This window comes from Triticum urartu, chromosome 2 (genome assembly GCF_003073215.2).
Source record: "Triticum urartu cultivar G1812 chromosome 2, Tu2.1, whole genome shotgun sequence".
NCBI lineage: Eukaryota > Viridiplantae > Streptophyta > Magnoliopsida > Poales > Poaceae > Triticum > Triticum urartu.
This window is the reverse complement of record NC_053023.1, coordinates 664,522,470-664,542,547: the sequence shown is the minus strand read 5'-3', so window position 1 is coordinate 664,542,547 and position 20,078 is coordinate 664,522,470. Positions and strand designations below refer to the sequence as shown.

At 56.6% G+C, this 20,078-nt stretch overlaps 1 pseudogene; it reads left to right on the top strand.

The window, feature by feature from the left end:
* Positions 1 to 17,639: 17,639 nt before the first annotated feature.
* On the top strand, positions 17,640 to 18,997 carry LOC125533942 (annotated as a pseudogene).
* The last annotated feature ends 1,081 nt before the right edge of the window (positions 18,998 to 20,078 follow it).

The window sequence follows — 20,078 nt, the reverse complement described above, 5'->3', positions numbered from 1 at the left end:
TTTTTATTATATCTCCCTTGTATATCCATCACTTCGGGACCTGATGACCCACAAGTATAGGGGATCTATCCTAGTCCTTTTGATAAGTAAAAGTGTCGAACCCAACGATGATCAGAAGGAAATGACAAGCGGTTTTCAACAAGGGGGAGTTCCTCAATATATTATAAGCAATTTCTTCATACTCAGTACTTACACTTCCATTATTTACTCCCGTTGAAAACCTAACCAATTTGTCATCAATCACCAAACAAGGGGAGATTGTAAGTGCATCAAGTGCCCCCTTAGTGGTTTTGGAGTATTGAAGACAAATGGGTTGAGGGACTAATGTGTTTGCGAGTGTACACATGAGTTATAGTCCCTGAAGATTTGGTTTAACCCATGGAAGATGACCCCTAAAAATGTCTTTCTTCAAGTGAAGAACTTGGTGATGAAATTGGTACAACAATTGAAGAAATTGATGTGAAGACTTTGAAGCTTGAAGACTTTTGTTTTTGCAGTTTCTTTCTTCTTATTTTGAGTCATAGGAAAAACCGTACTTTTGAAGGGGGTATAGGTGAATCATAGTTCACATTTCCAAAGTGATGCTCAAACCTATACATAAAAGCCGCTTTGAGTGAAGTATTTGGAAATCTCCGGTACAACTGACGAATTTGCTAGTGGTAGTGATGAAGTTCATCTGGTCGCTGACAAATTTGGTCAGGCTAAGGAGTTATGATTTCACTAGTGCGATCTGCCTATCGTGGGGAAATTGAGTGCCCCGACAAAATTGAGAGTTCAATTTTCCGACCGTTGCTGCGTTGTGTGCCAGCTGTTGAGTGGATCCTTATCCTGACAATGGTCATGTGTAAGAAGGGCATTTATGAAAATTCATGTTGGGTTGCCCCATGCTATAAATAGCCACCCCCCACAACCACTTGTTGGTTGGCTGCTCTAGAAAGAACTTGACACTTGTCATTTGAGAGCAACCCATCCTTTGACGACCTTGAGAGAATCCTAAGTGAGGAAACACCCAACCAGAGCTAGAGTGATTGAGCATCACTGAAGAGATTGATCTGTGTGATCCGATGTCTATTACCTTTGAAGACTGGCATTAGCCCAGATGGTTAGGCGTCATGTTCTGAGCACCCAAGAGTCAATGTGGTGCGCCAGTGAACAAGTTTGTCTTCCATTACCATGAAGGTTTTGGAAGTTTATCTTGAAGAATTACCATGAGTGATTGGGCGAGGTCTAAGTGACCTTGGCTCAAGAGGAATACAGTGAGGACTAAGTGTCCTCTGAGTTCATCTCAGCCACCTCAACAAGACGTACGGTTGATATGGCAACTGGAACATGTCTATCAAATTGTTGTGTCATCACCGAGCCTACCTAGTTTTCAATTCCTCACCCTTACCTTCACATTATTCCGCGCTGAAGTATTTGTGATCTACCTTCTGAAGAATTTGAACTAAAGACTTTCATTATGCTTTCTTTCATTTCTTCAGTTCATCTTCTTCATGCTTGTGTGCATGTATGATTTCATGTTCTTCACATATGTATCTCGTATGCATGCTTTCTGCTACTATGATGAAATAGTTTCCTTGTGTTTCTATTTCCTCACTCTGATCTTCGTCAAATTCATTAGAGTTTGACATGTGTTTTCAGTATGCATTGTTTTGTAAATCATTTGTAGCGGATATGCATAGTTTTTTTATCATTTCTAGCCAGATATGTATATGCACTATTGTGTAGACCTTTTGTAGCTGGATATGTGTGCATTGTTGTGTAGATCTTCTCTAGCCGGATATGCATACTTTTATTGATCATTTGTAGCCGGATATGTATGCATTGTTGTGTAGATCATTTGTAGCCGGAAATGCATTATTGTGTAGATCATCTGTAGTCGGAAATGTATGCATTATTGTGTAGATCATTTGTAGTCAGACATGCATTGTTGTGTGGATAATTTGTAGCGAGAATGACCATGCAAGCCGCCTGTTTCAAGATGTTGCAGCGGCAGAAGGATGAGCTGGAGAGGGTGGAGCAAGAGGACTCGGAGGCGGCCTACACATCGGCGACGACAGAATGAGCGTGGAGCCTCGGATTGCCAGTCCGACGGGGTAGAAAGTCCAATCTTTTGCGTGGACTGCTGGACTGATGTTATTTTTATATGGTCGGGCATGTAAAACTAAGCATTCTTGCCTATTTTTGGTTGTGATCGGCCGATGATGCGTCCCAGCACTGGTGTGATCTGGCGTGCACTATGAATCAGGCGTATTTGAATTTGAAATTCCCCTTATAATTGGCAAAAATATAGTGCAAATCATTGGATGGCAGGCTCCTGCATCCATGTCCGGGTTCTAGTCCCTTTCTGTCTGCGGACAGATGCAGTGTACGGTTTGCGGGTCAGCATTTGAGATGCCCTTAGCCAACATCCACAAAAACTAATAATTTATTAAGGTAAAACCCAACCATATGCATCAACTCCTATACTTATACTCGTTAACATTTTTCACTCTGGCTGCCCTATGGATAGTTATCTCGACATACTACTAACTCTAAAGTATGGTCCACATACATGTGCGCTCATATATTGGGCACCAAGGATAGCAACATATCATAAGTTCTTAACATGCAATTCAAATCAATCTTAAAAAAATCACCAATCACCATAGGACGGAAAGAGATCTTGTCGGAGTACTGGGCCACGGGTAGGCCAACCCGAGCCCCATAACCTTTCAAGACATCGGGGCAGGCTGCGCCCCTCAAGACCACAGGGCGAAGAGCCGCCTCCTGGGGAGTCTACGGCAAGGCGGTCGACTGCCCGCTCACGGCCGAGTCCCAGGGGCGACTTCCAGAGAAGCCGGCTTTGGGGAGTCGGCCGGCGACTCCAAAAAACCATGACCTCATCGAAGGGGATGGGGCAGGGGCGTGGCTGCAATGAAGCCCACTCCCCGCCCCTTACCAAGGGCAGGCATGGCTACTGCACGCCGTACTTGGGAAGATCTCCCTGCGGCGTGGCACTGTTGCCCGTCCGGCCCTGACATCAGCACCACTGTACCGGGTCCTGCGCCCACGATGGCTTGTCTGTACGGCCTGGAGGCAGCGGGGCCCACCAGTCAACGAGACCTCGGGAGATGGCGGGAGAACCGCCAATCGGACCCGTCGGGAGTCGGCCCGGGGGAGTCGGCCGAGCCCTCCCCCGGGGCCCACGCGCCATTAATCAAGAAGAGATGGGGAGTGGCCATAGTGATCGCCCGCCAGGCGGCGGGGCTGTTGCCACGACCCCATGACCAAGCTTGCGTCATCAGGAGCACGGCTACAGTGATCAGCAGTCGGCAAGACCCGCCCGCGGCGGACGCGGCCTGTCGGCTCCGTACCAGACCAGTCGGCGGGCCCACCAGTCAGCGGGCCCCAGCAGTCGGCGGAGAAGTCGGAGGTCGGAGGCACTGACGGCTGGGCCCGCGCCCAGTCGAATTACCATTGTACCCCTGAGGGGTAGGCCTATATAAACCCCCAGGGCACCGATGCAAAGGGTTGGATCCCAGTAGTTCTATACCATACCAGATAGAAGGAGAGAGCTAGCCTTGCCCTCTCCTACCACCAGACACAGCTCAACGAGCAACCGTGTAAACACTTGACCATAGTGATCATGCGGAGACCCCGCAGAGCAGCAGTAGGGGTATTATCTCCCCGGAGAGCCCCGAAGCTGGGTAAGATTCGCCGGCATGCATGTCTTCGCCTCATCCTGTTTCCAGGCACCGGCGATGTTCTACTCGCCCCCACCATGATAAGCCATCCGTTGGCATATGTCGCACGAAACCCCCGACATTTGGCGCCCACCGTGGGGCCTGGTGCACCGCCGTCCGGAGATCTGTTCTGGACGGGAACCCTTTTCCTCCCTGGCGAGCGCAGCCAGCCAAGCACGCCAGACGAAGTTTGCGTTGACACGCTGCGCGGCGTTGAGATCGCATGTGCAGCCAGCTCCTTGGCCGAACTTGTCGGCGAGGTCCGCCTCTCCGACGAACCTGCGTCCGACGCAGGCGCAGGCGGCCCCGAAAACCTCCTCGCGGGCCTCCTCGATCAACTCCACGTTTCTGGCGAGCCCGCCGTAGACTTGGAGTCCGTAGGCTCCACCGACCCGATGCTGGTCGACTCCGACACCGCGTCGGTCGACGCGTTCCCCACCAACATGGTGGTCTACGATGAACCTCTCCCCCACGCGAAGAGCGATGGAAACACCGTCACTGAGGTGCTGGTCATCAGTCATGACGAGTTCCCTGGTGGAAGGGCGCCCGACTCACTCGGCGCGGCGCTGCAAGACCTAGCTGCGCCCATTCCGGAAGATGCTGAGCAGAGACGTTAGAAGCGCGCCGCCTTCAGCTTGTTGAAGGCGCGAAGAAGCTAGCCAGCATGAGACGCTTGTCAGAAGCTTACCAACGGGAGATGGATCACGCTGTTGGCGGCTCGCCGGCCCCGGCAGGGCCCAGCCGCCTTGGCGCGGTTCAGCTGCGCGGCGTAGCCATCGCCAGCCTGTTTGGGGCTAGCCGCCCCGTGTATGCCACACCAGAGGAGAACATCCGAGCCGCCCGGGCAGCGGCGGATGAGCTGGACAATTTTGAGGTCGAAGAGTGCCGCCTCATGATGGAGCGAGTCCAGCGGCTCCTTGACGCGGCCACCGCGCAGAACGAGGCCAGCTGCCACACGGAGGCGCCGCAGCGGCCAAACAACGACCCGCACCGAGATCAAGGCGCGACGTCTCGGACGCCGACTGGCGGTGCCCGAGGTAGGAAGGACAAGGAACCGGCTGTCAGCCACAGTCGGACTCGGATTACCATAGAGCGCGACCGAGATGGCCGCCCGAGAGCAGTGGAACGACGGGACGACTGTCCGCCTCCCCCTCCCCGCAAGGAGAGGCGAGTCTCCCCGCTGCCTGTTGACCATCCGACTCTCGGTGACCACCTTGGCCGCCGAGAGGGAGTTGGAGAGAATGACGCCCGCCACCTGATCGACCAACTTCACCGGTCCCTGGCGCTGGAAGAAGAAGACGAGCTGGGTCCGCCTTGTTTCGGGCCCCGCATTCGGGACGAGCCCTTCCCAGAGGGTTCACGCTCCCAAGAGACACGCCCAAGTATACTGGCTCCGTGAAGCCAGAAGACTGGCTAGTCGACTACTCCACGGCTGTCAGCATAGCAAACGGCAACAAGCGTGTCGCCGTAAAGTACGTTCCGCTCATGCTCCAGGGCACTGCCCGGACATGGCTGAACAGCCTAAAGCCCCGCAGCATCAATAGCTGGGTCGACTTCACTGAAGCGTTCGTCCGCAACTTCACCAGCACGTACAAGCGTCCTCCCAAGCCTCGTCAGCTCTCCTTGTGCGTGCAAGGTCCTGACGAGTCGACTCGCGACTACCTCACGCGTTGGGCTGAGCTCTGGAACTCCTGCGAGGGCGTGCATGAGGTGCAGGCCATCGAGTACTTCACAGCCGGGTGCTGAGAAGGCACCCTCCTCAAGCACAAGCTCCTCTACAACGAGCCAGAAACCCTCGACGAGCTGCTGATCATAGAGGACAAGTACGCTACGGCCGACTCCTCCATGAAGACGGAAATTCAAATCAGCACGACTGGCAAAGTAGCTCCTCAGGCTCCAAGAACTCCGGCGGCAGACACCGGCCGGCGACAACAGCAGGGCAACAACAAGCGCAAGGCCCCGCAGCCGGCAGGTCGCGACCGTTGAAGCCCAGCAGCCAGAAGAGCAGCCTCCGCCCAAGCGACAGAAAGGCGGCAAGCCGAACTGGTTGCCGGCCTTCTCCTACGAGCAGACCTTGGATGGACCTTGCAAGTTCCATAGCGGCGCGAAGCCGTCGAATCACACCACCCGGAAGTGCCACTGGCTCACCAGGATCGCCAAGGGAGATGGCCTCCTGCCACCCCCGCCTGCTAGGCAGCCGCCTCCGCCTCCGCCCCAGCAGCCAGGCCAGTCGGTGTAGTACAAGACGAATACCCCGAAGAGCACGGAGCCTACGTGGTGTTCACCAGTGTGGCTGATGATCGACGCAGCAGGCGGCTGTAGCGACAAGAGGTGAACGCAGTAGCCTCAGAGACGCCAGAGTTCATGCACTGGTCTGAGAGGCCCATCAGCTGGAGCAGGGCTGACCACCCAGAAGTGATGCCGAGTCCGGGCTCCTACGCCTTGGTCCTGGACGCCACCTTTGCCATGGACAAACGGGCCACGCGTTTCTCGCGAGTTCTGATAGATGGGGGCAGCAGCATCAACATCCTGTACAAGGACACCATGGAGAAGTTAGGAATCAAGCAGAGATAGCTTCAGAACAGCCGGACTGTGTTCCACGGCATTGTTCCTGGGCTTTCCTGCTCACCAATCGGCAAGATCCTGATTGACGTCCTCTTTGGGGACAAAGATCACTTCCGAAGAGAGTCTGTTTGGTTTGAGGTAGTGGACCTTGAGATCCCATACCATGCGCTACTTGGCCGACCTGCCTTGGCCAAGTTCATGGTGGTCCCCCACTACGCCTACCTCAAGATGAAGATGCCTAGTTCCAGGGGAATTTTGACTGTGGCCGGCGACTACCGGAAGTCGTCCTCTTGCGCGGCCGAGAGCAGTCGGCTGGCCGAGTCCCTGGTGATTGCAGCCGAGAAGCGACTCCTTGAGCGAGTTGTGGCGATGGCCGGCAAGCAGCCGGAGATATCGCCCGACCCGAAAGAGTCCGAAGCCGAAGGTTCGTTCAAGCCGGCCAAAGAGACAAAGAAGATACCCTTGGATCCGGAGCACCCAGAGAGGTACGCCGTCATAGGTGCAAACCTCGACAGCAAATAGGAAGACGAGCTCGTCGATTTCCTCCGTGAGAATCGGGACATCTTCGCATGGTCTCCCAAGGACATGCCAGGTGTACCGACGGATTTCGCCGAGCACAAGTTACACGTCCGATCTGATGCGAAGCCGGTCAGGCAGCCCCTGCGCCGCTTATCAGAAGAGAAGAGAAGAGTTGTCGGAGAAGAGATAGCCCGACTCCTAGCAGCCGGCTTCATTATGGAAGTTTTCTTCCCGGAGTGGCTGGCAAATCCGGTCCTGGTGCTAAAGAAGAACAAGCAATGGCGAATGTGTATTGACTACACGAGCCTCAACAAGGCCTGCCCCAAGGACCCGTTTTCTCTGCCGAGAATTGATCAGGTGATAGACTCCACAGCCGGATGCGAGCTGTTGAGTTTCTTGGATGCGTACTCAGGATATCACCAGATCAAGCTAAACCCGGCTGACAGATTGAAGACCGCCTTCATCACGCCATTTGGAGCATTCTGCTACCTCACCATGACGTTCGGCTTGAGGAATGCCGGCGCCACCTTTCAGCGTTGCATGCAGAAGTGCCTCCTCAAGCAGCTCGGCAGGAACGCCCACGTTTATGTGGACGACGTGGTGGTGAAGACGGAAAAGCGAGGAACATTGCTGGAAGACCTCAAGGAGACCTTTGAGAACCTGCGCCGGTTCCAGATCAAGCTTAACCCCGAGAAGTGTGTCTTCGGAGTACCAGCTGGCCAGCCGCTAGGTTTCCTGGTCTCTGAACGCGGCATAGAATGCAACCCAGTAAAAATCAAGGCCATCGAGAGAATGGAGGTACCTAGCCGACTGCTGGATGTGCAGAAGTTCACCGGCTGCTTGGCGTCCATCAGCCGATTCATCAGTCGGCTGGGCGAGAAAGCTCTCCCCTTATACCAACTCATGAAGAAGACCACTTTTTTCGAGTGGAACCATAAGGCGGACGAAGCTTTCCACCAGTTGAAGAAGATGCTGACTACTCCACCCGTCCTGGCGGCTCCGACTCCCAAGGAACCTATGCTCCTGTACATCGCCACCACCAGCCGAGTAGTCAGCACAGTCATTGTAGTAGAGCGCAAGGAGGAAGGCAAGGCGATACCTGTCCAGAGACCAGTATATTACCTGAGCGAGGTACTGTCGACCTCCAAGCAGAACTACTCCCACTACTAGAAGATGTGCTATGGCGTGCACTTTGCTGCCAAGAAATTGAAGCCTTACTTTCAAGAGCATCCAATCACGGTGGTCTGCACGGCTCCACTTGCCGAGATGCCTCTGGTCGAGTGGCCAAGTGGGCCATAGAGCTGGCTCCTTACACCATCTACTACCAGCCCCGCACCGCTCTCAAATCACAAGCACTGGCCGACTTCCTCATCGACTGGGCCGAGACCCAGAACCTGCCTCCAGCGCCCGACTCCACCCATTGGCGGATGCACTTCGACGGCTCCAAGATGCGCACCGGCTTGGGAGCCGGCGTCGTCCTCACCTCTCCCAAAGGCGACAAGCTCAAATACGCACTGCAAATCCATTTTGCCGCCTCCAACAACGTGGCCGAGTATGAGGCGCTCATTCAAGGGCTCCGGCTTGCCAAAGAACTTGGCATCCGCCGGATCCTGTGTTATGGCGACTCGGACTTAGTGGTCTAGCAGTCATCTGGCGACTGGGACGCAAAAGACGCAAACATGGCGAGCTACCGTTTCCTCGTGCAGCAACTCAGCGGGTATTTCAAAGGGCGCGAGTTCCTCCATGTGCCAAGAAACGACAACGACCAAGCAGACGCTTTGGCACGAATCGGCTCTACCCGCCAAGCAATACCATCTAGCGCCGCCCTTCAACGCCTCCTCAAGCGGTCTGTCAAGCCTTCACCAGAATCAGACTCCATTTTTGTGCCGGCTCCTCCCGAAGACGGCGGATCCGACTCCAGAGTTCCGGCAGTCGGAACGGGGACTTTGGCGGGCGACTCCAAAGCTGCCACAGTCGAGCCCGACCCGGGGACTGCGGTGACGGACTCAAAGATTCCAGAACTCGGCCCAAGGACCGCGCCAGTCGGCCTGGGGACTTCATCAGCCTAGCAAGCGGCTGTTGACTCCAGCCCGCCGCCTCCCAGCCCAGCCGCCTTCGTCCAAGTCGCAGTTCTGGTAGTCAAAGAAATAGCAGCACCCTCATGGGCCCAGCCCATCCTCAAATTCCTGGTGAACAAAGAGCTAACAACTGATGAGACCTCAGCTCGGAAGTACAACGCCGGGCGGCAACCTATACCATAATCAACAGAGAACTGGTCAGGCGCAGCGTCACTGGTGTCTACCAGCGCTGCGTAGAGCCAGAGCAAGGCCAGGCAATCCTTAAAGACATCCATCAAGGCGAATGCGGCCACCATGCGGCTTCAAGAGCACTCGTCGCCAAAGCTTTTCGGCACGGTTTCTTTTGGCCAACTGCCTTGGAAGAGGCCAAGGAGTTGGTCCAAAAATGCAAAGGGTGCCAGAAGTTCAGCTCCAAGCCGCACCAGCCGGCTTCCGCGCTCAAGACCATCCCCATTGCTTGGCCTTTCGTAGTTTGGGGTCTAGACATGGTGGGACCATTCAAGATAGCACGAGGTGGTCTAACTCACCTACTTGTCGCAGTGGACAAGTTCACCAAGTGGGTGGAAGTGAAGCCAATTAAGAAACTGAACGGTCCGACTGCCGTGACCTTCATCACCGATATCACAATTCGGTACGACATACCACACAGCATCATCACCGACAACAGCACAAATTTTGCCGAAGGCACCTTGGCCCGTTTCTGCGCAACACAAGGCATCCGACTGGACCTAGCATCCGTCGCCCACCTGCAGTCAAACGGCCAAGTGGAGCGAGCAAACGGCCTCATCCTGTCCGGCATCAAGCCTCGGTTGATCGAGCCTCTGGAGTGCTCGGCTGGCTGCTGGCTCGACAAGCTGCTAGCCATCCTCTGGAGTCTGCGCACGACTCCAAACAAGTCAACCGGCTTCACGCCCTTCTTCCTCGTCTACGGTGCCGAAGCCGTCATCCCAACGGACATAGAGTTCGACTCCCCACGAGTCACCATGTACACCGAGGAGGAAGCAGAAGAAGCACGACAAGACGACGTCGATTTGCTGGAAGAGGGCCGACTGTTGGCACTCAGCCGGTCCAGCATCTACCAGCAGAGCCTGCGTCGATACCACAACAGGAAGGTCAGGCCAAGATCTTTCCAAGAAGGAGACCTTGTGCTCCGGCTGATCCAGCGAACAGCCGGCCAGCACAAGTTGTCGCCGCCTTGGGAAGGCCCTTTCATCATCAGCAAAGTACTAGGCAACGATTCCTACTACCTGATCGACGATCAGAAGCCCCGAGCACGCAAGAGGGACGACTCCGGCAAGGAGACAGAGCGGCCATGGAATGCAAATCTTCTCCGAAGATTTTACAGTTGATGCAGTATGTACCACGCTACCTTTTGTATTAAAGTATCAAGACTTCGGCCCCCCGAGACGAGCTCGGGGACTGCCCTCTTTTGTCTGTATGATAAAAATTATGCCTACAAGTATGTTACTCTTTGTCATGCCGCTTGGCACCGGGCTCGACAAGTCGGCCCGGGGACTTGCCGCCTTGCACTATGAAATGCTTCCTGCAGCCGGACAAGTAGTGTGTAACACCTAAGCCGTCTTCTGTCAGAAGCCGCAGCTCGCAGAGCGACTGTACGGTGGGCAGAGGTAAGGTAGAATGGGTGTTCGCACGAAAAATGGCTAAGGACTCAAAGCGTAAAACATAGCTCAAGACGGCTTCCAGCCTTTCTCACAAACCGACTCTCGGACAGTCGGATTGTCGTTTTCTATCCAACTTGCTCAAACAATCTTGAAATCGGCTAAGTACTTGCTTTCCCAAAGTAGCCTAGCACTTGATCCAGCAACAGTCCGCAGAGCGGCTGTCCGATTGGCAAGGCAGGCAACTAAGAGAAAGCGGCAAAGGAAAACAGCCAAAAGAACAATGAGCAAGAAACGATATATATATATATATAACATAGGCCCTTGGCCGAATTGACGAGTAGAGGTTCAAAATACACCCCGCAGGTGGAATTGTGCGAATTAACAAGTTCTTCAACAGACTACTAAAGCAGATAAAACAAAAGACACAGCGGCAGCTTAGGAGGCGGCAGACGGATTCGGGGGTCGGAGGAGGCGCCAGCGTCAGGCGTTGGGGCGGTCGGCCGGCTAGTCTCGGCTTGATCGCCTCCGGAAGCAGTCGGGTCAGTCGCACGCGGCTCGTTGGTGGAGGCGCGGTCGGGCTGAGGCTGGCCGTCTGCTCCGTCTTCTGGTGCCTCCGCCTCGCCCTCATCCTCCGCCTCGTCCTCCTCCTCGATGCTGGAGCCAATCACCTCCGCCGAGTCTTCGCCGTAGTCTGGGTTCATCCCAAACCACTCCGGCGGTACCTCCTTGCCGTCTTCAGACCGCTCGGGGATGAAGATGCTCGTGTCGGTGTACTCGGTGATCGCCGCAGCACGCTTGACGAGGGCGTCTTCCGCAGCCGCCAGCTCCGGCTGGGCCTTCGACCGAAGCATGGCCAACCGGTCTAGATCCAGCCCCGGGTACCATGCCTTGACGAACTCCAAGGCCCGGCGCGCTCCAGCCCGGGCCGAAGAGCCCTTCGAGGCCTCGAGGCGACCACCCGCGACCTCCAACCAGTTGGCCGTCATGCTGGGGCTGCGCGGAGCCTGCATATCTGGCCAAAGGGCGGAAATCGCCTGGGCGCCGATGCGCTGAAGCCGGCGCAGCATCCGGTGAGCCGGCCGGAGGCGAGCCTCGATGCTCAAGATGTGCTCATCAAGAGTTCGGGGGGCATCGGCGGCGATCTCCGCGCCCTCCGCCCTCCGACTTTCATGATCGGCCTCGATGGCTTGGATAGCGGCCTGCGACTGCCTAGGGAAGAAGTCTGCAAAAGACACGAAGAAACGAAAAAGCAAGTCAAAAACCAGGAGTCGGCACGATCTAAGTCGGCAGCTCGAAGAAAGAAAATAAAGAGACTCACCATCAACGATGTCTTCAATCTCGTGGAAGCCGGAGGACAGCAGCGCCTCCTTGTCAGACCAGGAGGAGCGCTCGCTCGCGAACTCGGCCAAGAGGGCGGTTTCCGTCTCCTCCGCCTCCCTCTGCGACTTCGCAAGCAGCTCCTTTTGCTCTGCCAACTGAGTGGCTAGCAGATTGCACTCTGTGGCGACCCTGCTGCACTCCTCCCCTTTGGCGAGCAGGGCGGAGCTGGCTTCGCTCAGCTGCTGTTGAAGAGCAGCGTTGGCTCCTGAAGGAAAGGAAGAAAGACAACAGTCATCAATAAAGTAAGTCGCCGGGGAGATCTGGCCCGACTACTCAGCAATCGGCCCGAATCTCGGGGACTATAGCCCGCGGGTGCGCTAGCGCGCCCCCGTAGAGAAGAAAAAAGAGGGAATGACTTACTCCGGCTCTCCGCCAAGTCGGCGGTCCGCTTGCCCAGCTCTTCAACATTACAGTTGAAGGCAGTGACGCGGAGGTTGTGGTAATCCTGCAACAAGCATTTCAGACAAAGTTAGTACCCAGAAGTTCATCAATTGGAGTTCCGGGCCGCCTGCTCAGCAGCCGGCCCGAAACTCGGGCGGGGACTACACCCAGTGGGCGCGCTGGCGCGCCCCCACAGAGAGGAACAAGAAAAAACATACCCGGACGGCTGCCCGCGACGCTAGGAACGCCTTGGTGCAACTCTGGAGGGTGTCGCACTCAGCGCGGAGCTTCGCCTGGACATCCAGGAGCGCCCGGTTCAGCGGCCCTGTGCCGCCTCCTCGCACCCACCCAACAGGTGCGGCGCTCGTCGCTTCGGCGTCTGGAGCCGCTGAGCTGGCGGTGCCGGCTTCCAGGGGGCGGGGTTCCGAAGTCGCCTTCTCCAGATGACGGCGCACTGGCGAGCCGACCTGGAGGAGTAGCCTCACCACGGCCTCGTCTTCGGTCGGCGGCACCGGAGGGTCCGCTGGCTGCTTGCCTTGCATGCCTTCAGACGACGGCGGAGGCGGCGACGGAACGTTCGCGCCCGGTGTAGAGGGCTCGCCGCCTTCCCTCTCCTCGACGAGGTTCTCCCCGCCGGCTTCTCCAGTCTGCCCCGCGAACTCCGGGGGCGGCGGCGCAGAGTTCAGCAGGGTAACAAGCAAGGCCGACTGGCGGCGTGTGGCTTCATCAGCCTGCTGCTTCGCCGCGGCGGCGGCTTCGGCCTCCGCTAGTTTTTTCTTAGCAGAGGCCTCCGCCCTGTCGGCCTCCGCCCTGTCGGCCTCCGCCTTCTCCAGGCGGAGGGCTTCTTCTTCATTGCGCTTCTCCTGCGCATTACGCTCCGTCGCCTCCCGGAGGTCGGCAGCGGGGTCTATCCGCCGAGTGGTGGCGGGCGTCTCCGCTGACTCCATGGTGGCGGCGGCGGTGACCCGCTCAAGAGAGAGGGGAGCCTTGAAGAAAGAGGGGCGAGCAGAGACTCAGACAAAACACGAAGAAAGAATAAACTTTGAAGACAAAATACTTATGCAGAGACCAACGGCGGCTTCTTCACTTCCTTACGGAAGCGGATGGCCTTCGCGGCTGCCTCGTCCCGCCGGGTCGCCGCAGCCGAGCCCTTGGGCTTCTTCGGCCGGCTGCCGATCAAAGTCGGCACAGCCCGGCGCTTCTTCCCGCCGCCTGGAGCGCCCGACGCGACAGAAGAGCCCGCGCCGGGCTGGCGGGCTCCTGGCCGATGGCGAGGGGCGACTCCTCCCTCGACGTCGTCTTCAGGCCAGTCGGCGAAGGTAGCCGAGGGCCTGAAGTCGCCTGTCGTCCCTCCTCCTCCCTCGGCGTCGTCTTCCAGAGCCGCCGCCCCCAGATCGGGGTCGTCGACGTCGCTCTCCGCCCGGTCGGCGGCGAACTCACGGGCCGGCCCCGAGGTGCCGGCTGGTGGGTGAAGAAGGGGATTCTAACCAAAGCCGACTGATCAGAACAAAACTCGGCAAGAAGAAGACAATCCAAAGAAAGAAAAGAAAGGCGACTCACCACGGGCGGGGGGTTGGCGCGGGAGTATGGCTCCTTGCCGAATCGCCAGTCCTCCGGGAGCCTGCTGTCCGAGAGGTAGTTCACCATAAGGGCCACCTCTTCGTGAGGCATGTCCTTGGTGCACATCCGACTCGGGTCACGGCCCCCGCTCATCTGGCATATCATGTGAGGGCGGCCTTGGAGTGGGAGAACTTGGCGCGAGACGAAGGCGGCCAGTAGGTCCGGACCAGTCAGACCCTCCGACTGCGTCAGCACTCGGAGTCGCGTGATGGCGCCGGCTCCCGCAGGCATCAGCGACCTGGCCTGGTACGACCAGTTGGGCAGTCTGCCAGCCGGCGGGCCGGCTTCGAAAGCCGGCAGATTGACCCAGTCGCCCCTCGTGGCGACGTTCCTGATGTAGAAGTAGGACCGCTGCCACATCTTCACCGACTTCAACAGCGAGATGGAGGGGAAGTGGTTGTCGGCTCCTGTCCTTCGCACGGCGATGAAGGCGCTGCACTAAGCCGGCACGCCCGCGGCCTGGGTGCCAAGCTTGGAGAAGAAGAACTCCCCCCAGAGCTCGAGGGTGGGAAGGACTCCGAGGAAGCCTTCGCACAGAGCCACGAAGGCGGACAGCAGCACCACTGTGTTGGGGGTGAGGTGGTGCGGCTGGAGGCCGTAGAACTCCATGAACGACCGGAAAAAGCTGCTCGCCGGCAGCCCCAGCCCGCGCAGGCAGTGCGAGTGGAAGATGACCCGCTCGCCCTCCTGCGGGGCGGGGGAAATCTCCCCCTCCGGCGCAAGACGCACCTGCACGCGGTCTTCGCCGGGAAGCCGACGATTCCGGCAGAGGAACTCGATATGGTCTTCGTGGACTTCGGAGCCGTCCCAGGTGCCGGAGCGCACTGGGGGAGGCGCGGCAGCGGAGGAAGAACTCATCGCGAGCTATCACCGCAGCGTTCCCCGGAGCCTGGGCGTGCGGCGGAGCGAAGAAGAGAAGAGGAAGCAGGAAAGCGAGGAGCTACGAGGAGGAAGAAAGCAAGGGGTAGTGGGAAGGAGGGGCGCGCGTGCCCCCCTCTTCCCCCTACTTATAGCCCCGTGGGCTGCGAAGCCGAGGGGGCGGACGTGGGGATTTACTGCGCCCGCAACCCCACGGCCCCCACGATCCACGTAAAGTTACTGCGCGCAGTAACTTCACGGGAATCCCAACCGTCCACCGGGCTGCAGCGGATCCGCTCGGGCGCCGAGGCGCGGTAGTGGCGGGCCCCGCCTACGGGCCTGTCCCGTCACGCGCGTGGGCTGGCAGGACGGCCTGGCCACGTGCCCTCGCGTGACAGGCCAAGAACGGGCAGCGGCCTGGAAGCTTAGCTAGCACGCCACTTGAAATCCCGCCGCGACGTTCGAACTACTGAGCAAGTCGGAATTGAGTGAGTCCGAGTTGGGCGAGTCCGACTCCTTCTAGTCAGCCCGACAGAAGTCAATCAAGACCATGTGTTGAGCACCCGAAAAGAGAAACTGCTGAGACTTCTCGGCCGATCGTCCGCGGTGCCTCACCAGCTTCGGGGACTACTGTCGGAGTAATGGGCCACGGGTAGGCCAACCCGAGCCCCATAACCTTTCAAGACATCGGGGCAGGCTGCGCCCTTCAAGACCACAGGGCGAAGAGCCGCCTCCTGGGGAGTCTACGGCAAGGCAGTCGACTGCCCGCCCACGGCCGAGTCCCAGGGGCGACTTCCAGAGAAGCCGGCTTTGGGGAGTCGTCCGGTGACTCCAACAAACCATGACCTCATCGAAGGGGACGGGGCAGGGGCGTGGCTGCAATGAAGCCCACTCCCCGCCCCTTACCAAGGGCAGGCATGGCTACAGCACGCCGTACTTGGGAAGATCTCCCTGCGGCGTGGCACTGTTGCCCGTCCGGCCCTGACATCAGCACCACTGTACCGGGTCCTGCGCCCACGACGGCTTGTCCGTATGGCCTGAAGGCAGCGGGGCCCACCAGTCAGCGAGACCTCGGGAGACGGCGGGAGAACCGCCAGTCGGACCCGTCGGGAGTCGGCCCGGGGGAGTCGGCCGAGCCCTTCCCCGGGGCCCACGCGCCCTTAATCAAGAAGAGATGGGGAGTGGCCACAGTGATCGCCCGTCAGGCGACGGGGCTGTTGCCACGACCCCATGACCAAGCTTGCATCATCAGGAGCACGGCTACAGTGATCAGCAGTCGGCAAGACCCGCCCGCGGCGGACGCAGCCTGTCGGCTCCGTACCAGACCAGTCGGCGGGGCCCACCAGTCGGCGGGCCCCAGCAGTCGGCGGAGAAGTCGGAGGTCGGAGGCACTGACGGCTGGGCCCGCACCCAGTCGAATTAATACCATCGTACCCCCGGGGGGGGGGGGGGGTAGGCCTATATAAACCCCCCAGGGCACCCATGCAAAGGGTTGGATCCCAGTAGTTCTATACCACACCAGATAGAAGGAGAGAGCTAGCCTTGCCCTCTCCTACCACCAGACACAGCTCAAGGAGCAACCGTGTAAACACTTGACCATAGTGATCATGCGGAGACCCCGCAGAGCAGCAATAGGGGTATTATCTCTCCGGAGAGCCCCGAAGCTGGGTAAGATTCGCCGGCGTGCATTTCTTCGCCTCATCCCGTTTCCAGGCACCGGCGACGTTCTACTCGCCCCCACCATGATAAGCCATCCGTTGGCATATGTCGCACCAAACCCCCGACAGATCTACTAAGACATAATAGAAGTGCAACAAATCATAGGTTTGCATTTACCTCTCAATGATTGGACGGAATGATTATGCTAATTAATACGTAGTCATTAGGTGACTCCCACGCAGTTAGGTTTTTTCCTCCTTTTGTCGGCGCCCCCCCACCCCCCAAGCACCCGATGGCTTTGGGTCGGGGAGGTGTGGAGGACCCTGGCTCCCCATTGACAGGAGGGACTCTCTGCTCTTGTTTTTGTTTGGTTAAACGTCTTGGTTGGATTGTACGGCGGCGGTGATGCCCCCTAGTACGAATAATATCTCCCACGTCCGATGCCCGTCTAGATGGTGTGTCTATAATGTCGTTGGAGGGTATGTGGAGGTGTGTCTCCATCGGATCTCATGGGTTTGATCGGTGTTGGCCTTTTGTGGATCTGTGTTGATCTAGTCTTCGTTTGTGTGTTTACAAGTTTGATCTTTTGATCTACGCTTTGTTCATTGACGACGGTTGTGTTCTGGCGTGCCAGTCCAGCCCATGGGACCTTAGCACAATGACTTTCTGACTGTCTAATAGAACAAGGTTTGATCGGCTCTGGTAAGAGAGAGGCGATGATGATAACGCTTTTTCGACTCACTTCGGTGCTTATAGTCATCGCTAGGTGCATAAACAAGAGCTCCCCTCTTGATCAACGGCAGCTTTTCCAGAATCTCAAATTTTGACTTGATCCCAGAATGATGCAACAAATTGAATAGGACAAAAAGAGGGTAAAAGGGTACGATATATATATATATATATATTGTAATCAAGGACGGCGAAACGCTGCGGATCGCTTCCTTTAGCAGGCTGCTAAGCACATGCGTTGGCCTCTTTCCTTGAAGATTAAGATGCATCCTGGCAATCTTGCCCTGAAAACCTGCTACGCTAGTACACAGAGTGTACTGTACTTATATACCTACATTGCATGTATATAAGACAGGAGCTACGTATGTACCTATGCACGCAAAGTGAAGTCTTTTCCGCTTCAAGCGAGCGGCGCAGACAAGCGACATTTACCAAGTAAGATAGATTGGTGTCAACTCGATCGATCGATCGCCCTATAATTATAAATTGCCAAGGAGCCATGCATACAAACGTACCCATTCAACTTCCATCAATCAATAATCGATCAGCAACAAAAGCACCGTGATAGTAACTAGTGACAGCGTGAGGGCGTTCGCAATGGCGAGGCGTCTGGGAGTCGTGCTGGCTTTAGCGGCTGTCGTCCTTCTCGCCGCCGCGGGGGCCGCCACCGCGCAATCCAAGCCACGGCCACCCAATGCCAATGGCCCGAAGCCGAAGCCGAATCCGATAAGCGTCAAGTGCAGTGAGAGTCCCAGGGTAAACCCCTACTGCTCCAACCAGAGGATGGACTGCCCCGCCAACTGCCCCCAGTCCTGCTACGCCGACTGCAAATCATGCAAACCCGTCTGCGGTGAGCACTCCACCATGTCTTAACTCTGCAGGTACAACTATAAACAGTAACGCTTGATTTTGTTGGCTAATAATGGTTGTGGTTCATGCGTTCGTGCAGTGTGCAACACCCCGGGGGCGTGCGGCGACCCGCGGTTCATAGGCGGTGACGGCAACGCCTTCTACTTCCACGGACGCAGGGACGCCGACTTCTGCGTCGTCTCCGACCGTGACCTTCACATCAACGCACACTTCATCGGCAAGAGCGGCCACAGCGGCATGTCCCGGGACTTCACCTGGATCCAGGCCATCGCCGTGCTCTTCGACGGCCACCGCCTCTACCTCGGCGCCAGGAAGACCGGCACCTGGGACGACGCAACGCGGTCGAGCACCTAAGAGATCATCCTGGACGGCGAGCCCGTGTACCTCCCCTCCGACCTGGTCCGAAGGCGCCAAGTGGACCTCCAGCCGCGTCCCCGAGCCTGTCCGTGACCCGCACCAAGGCGGCCAACGGCGTGCTCGTCGCCCTCCACGGAAAGTTCAGCGTCAGGGCCAACGCCGTGCCCATCACCGAGGAGGATTCGAGGGTGCACCGCTACGGCGTCACCGCCGACGACTGCCTCGCGCACCTCGAGCTGGCGTTCAAGTTCGACGCGCTCACCGACGACGTCCACGGTGTGGTCGGACAGACGTACCGCTCCGACTACGTCAACCATTTCGACGTGAGGGCCTCCATGCCCACCATGGGAGGAGATGCCACCTTCACCACCTCCAGCCTGTTCGCCGCCGACTGTAGCGTGGCGCGCTATGGAGTCAGCCGTGGAAACGACGGTGCTGCGGTGCTATCTGAGCTCTCTGCTGTCACCTGTGCCAGTGGCATGGACGGCAAGGGTGTCATGTGCAAGAAGTAAAACGCTTCTTGCATGCATATGGCGACTGTTGTGTACTGGCCGTGCATGTCTGCATGCATGCACGGTTGACAAGTACGTACAGTACTTCACATGAATAAGCAAAGGGCATAATTTGATGTGTGTGGGACTTGGAACTTTATATTATCATCAAAGAACTAGTATGTGCCATTTGCACTATATGTTGCACCAACGAAGAATATCCTATCAAACTTTACATTCAACTATTGATTAAATTTCACCTCGGAACTTTTGCACCTTTGCATTTCTTGCGTCGAGATCTTCGAAAGTAGATCATATGTTAATAGGTTTAGATGAACTCACGTCCATTTCTCGGTGAACCTAGGGTTCCCTTCACCTCCATTGGGTGCTCCGGCGTTGGTGGGAGGAGAGAGGAACCTAGGGGTCTTGTCCGGTGTATAGGGTAGTAGGGTTAGGTGAGTGCTCTTCGTCCGGCTTTGTTTGATTGCGATGCCTTCAGGGATAAGAATAGGTAGACCTCGGATCCAGTTCTATCTCAGTGGCGACGCTTGCGGCGAGGTCGACGGGCTTGAGGGCGGCCATTCCCGGCGCTCCTGTGGAGCGGCGGTTTGGTTATTCCCCCGTCCGACCACAATGGAGTTGTTAGATTTCCCCGAAAATGAAGGATGGGGCAATATAGTAGCAGATAGTATTTCTCTCAATTAAGAACCAAGGTTTATCGAACATGTAGGAGGCACCAAACCAGCAACGTGAACAGTACATGCACACAGACACGACAACTGCTTGCACCCAACAAAGGCAAGGGGTCGTCACTCCCTTTATTCTTGCCGGTTGCAAGATTAAAACTGATAGTGATAGGCAAAGCAATAAAAAGTAAAAGTAAATAAAAGCAAAGTGAACAAAGTAATTGCAGGATTCTTAGTGTTGATGGATAATGGACCCCGCTGGCCATAGGTTCACTAGTGTCATCTCTCTCGAAAGCAAAGCAACGGTGGGTAAACAAATTACTGTTGATCAATTGACAGAAACGAGCATAGTTATGATAATCATCCGTGGCATAATCATTACATAGGCATTACACATGTGACAAGGAACATTAATCCAACTGCATCTACTACTATTACTCCACCTCAAGACCGCTATCCAACATCCATCTCAAAGTATTAAGTTCATGACAAATAGAGTAACGCTTTAAGCAAGATGACATAATGTAGACAAAATAAG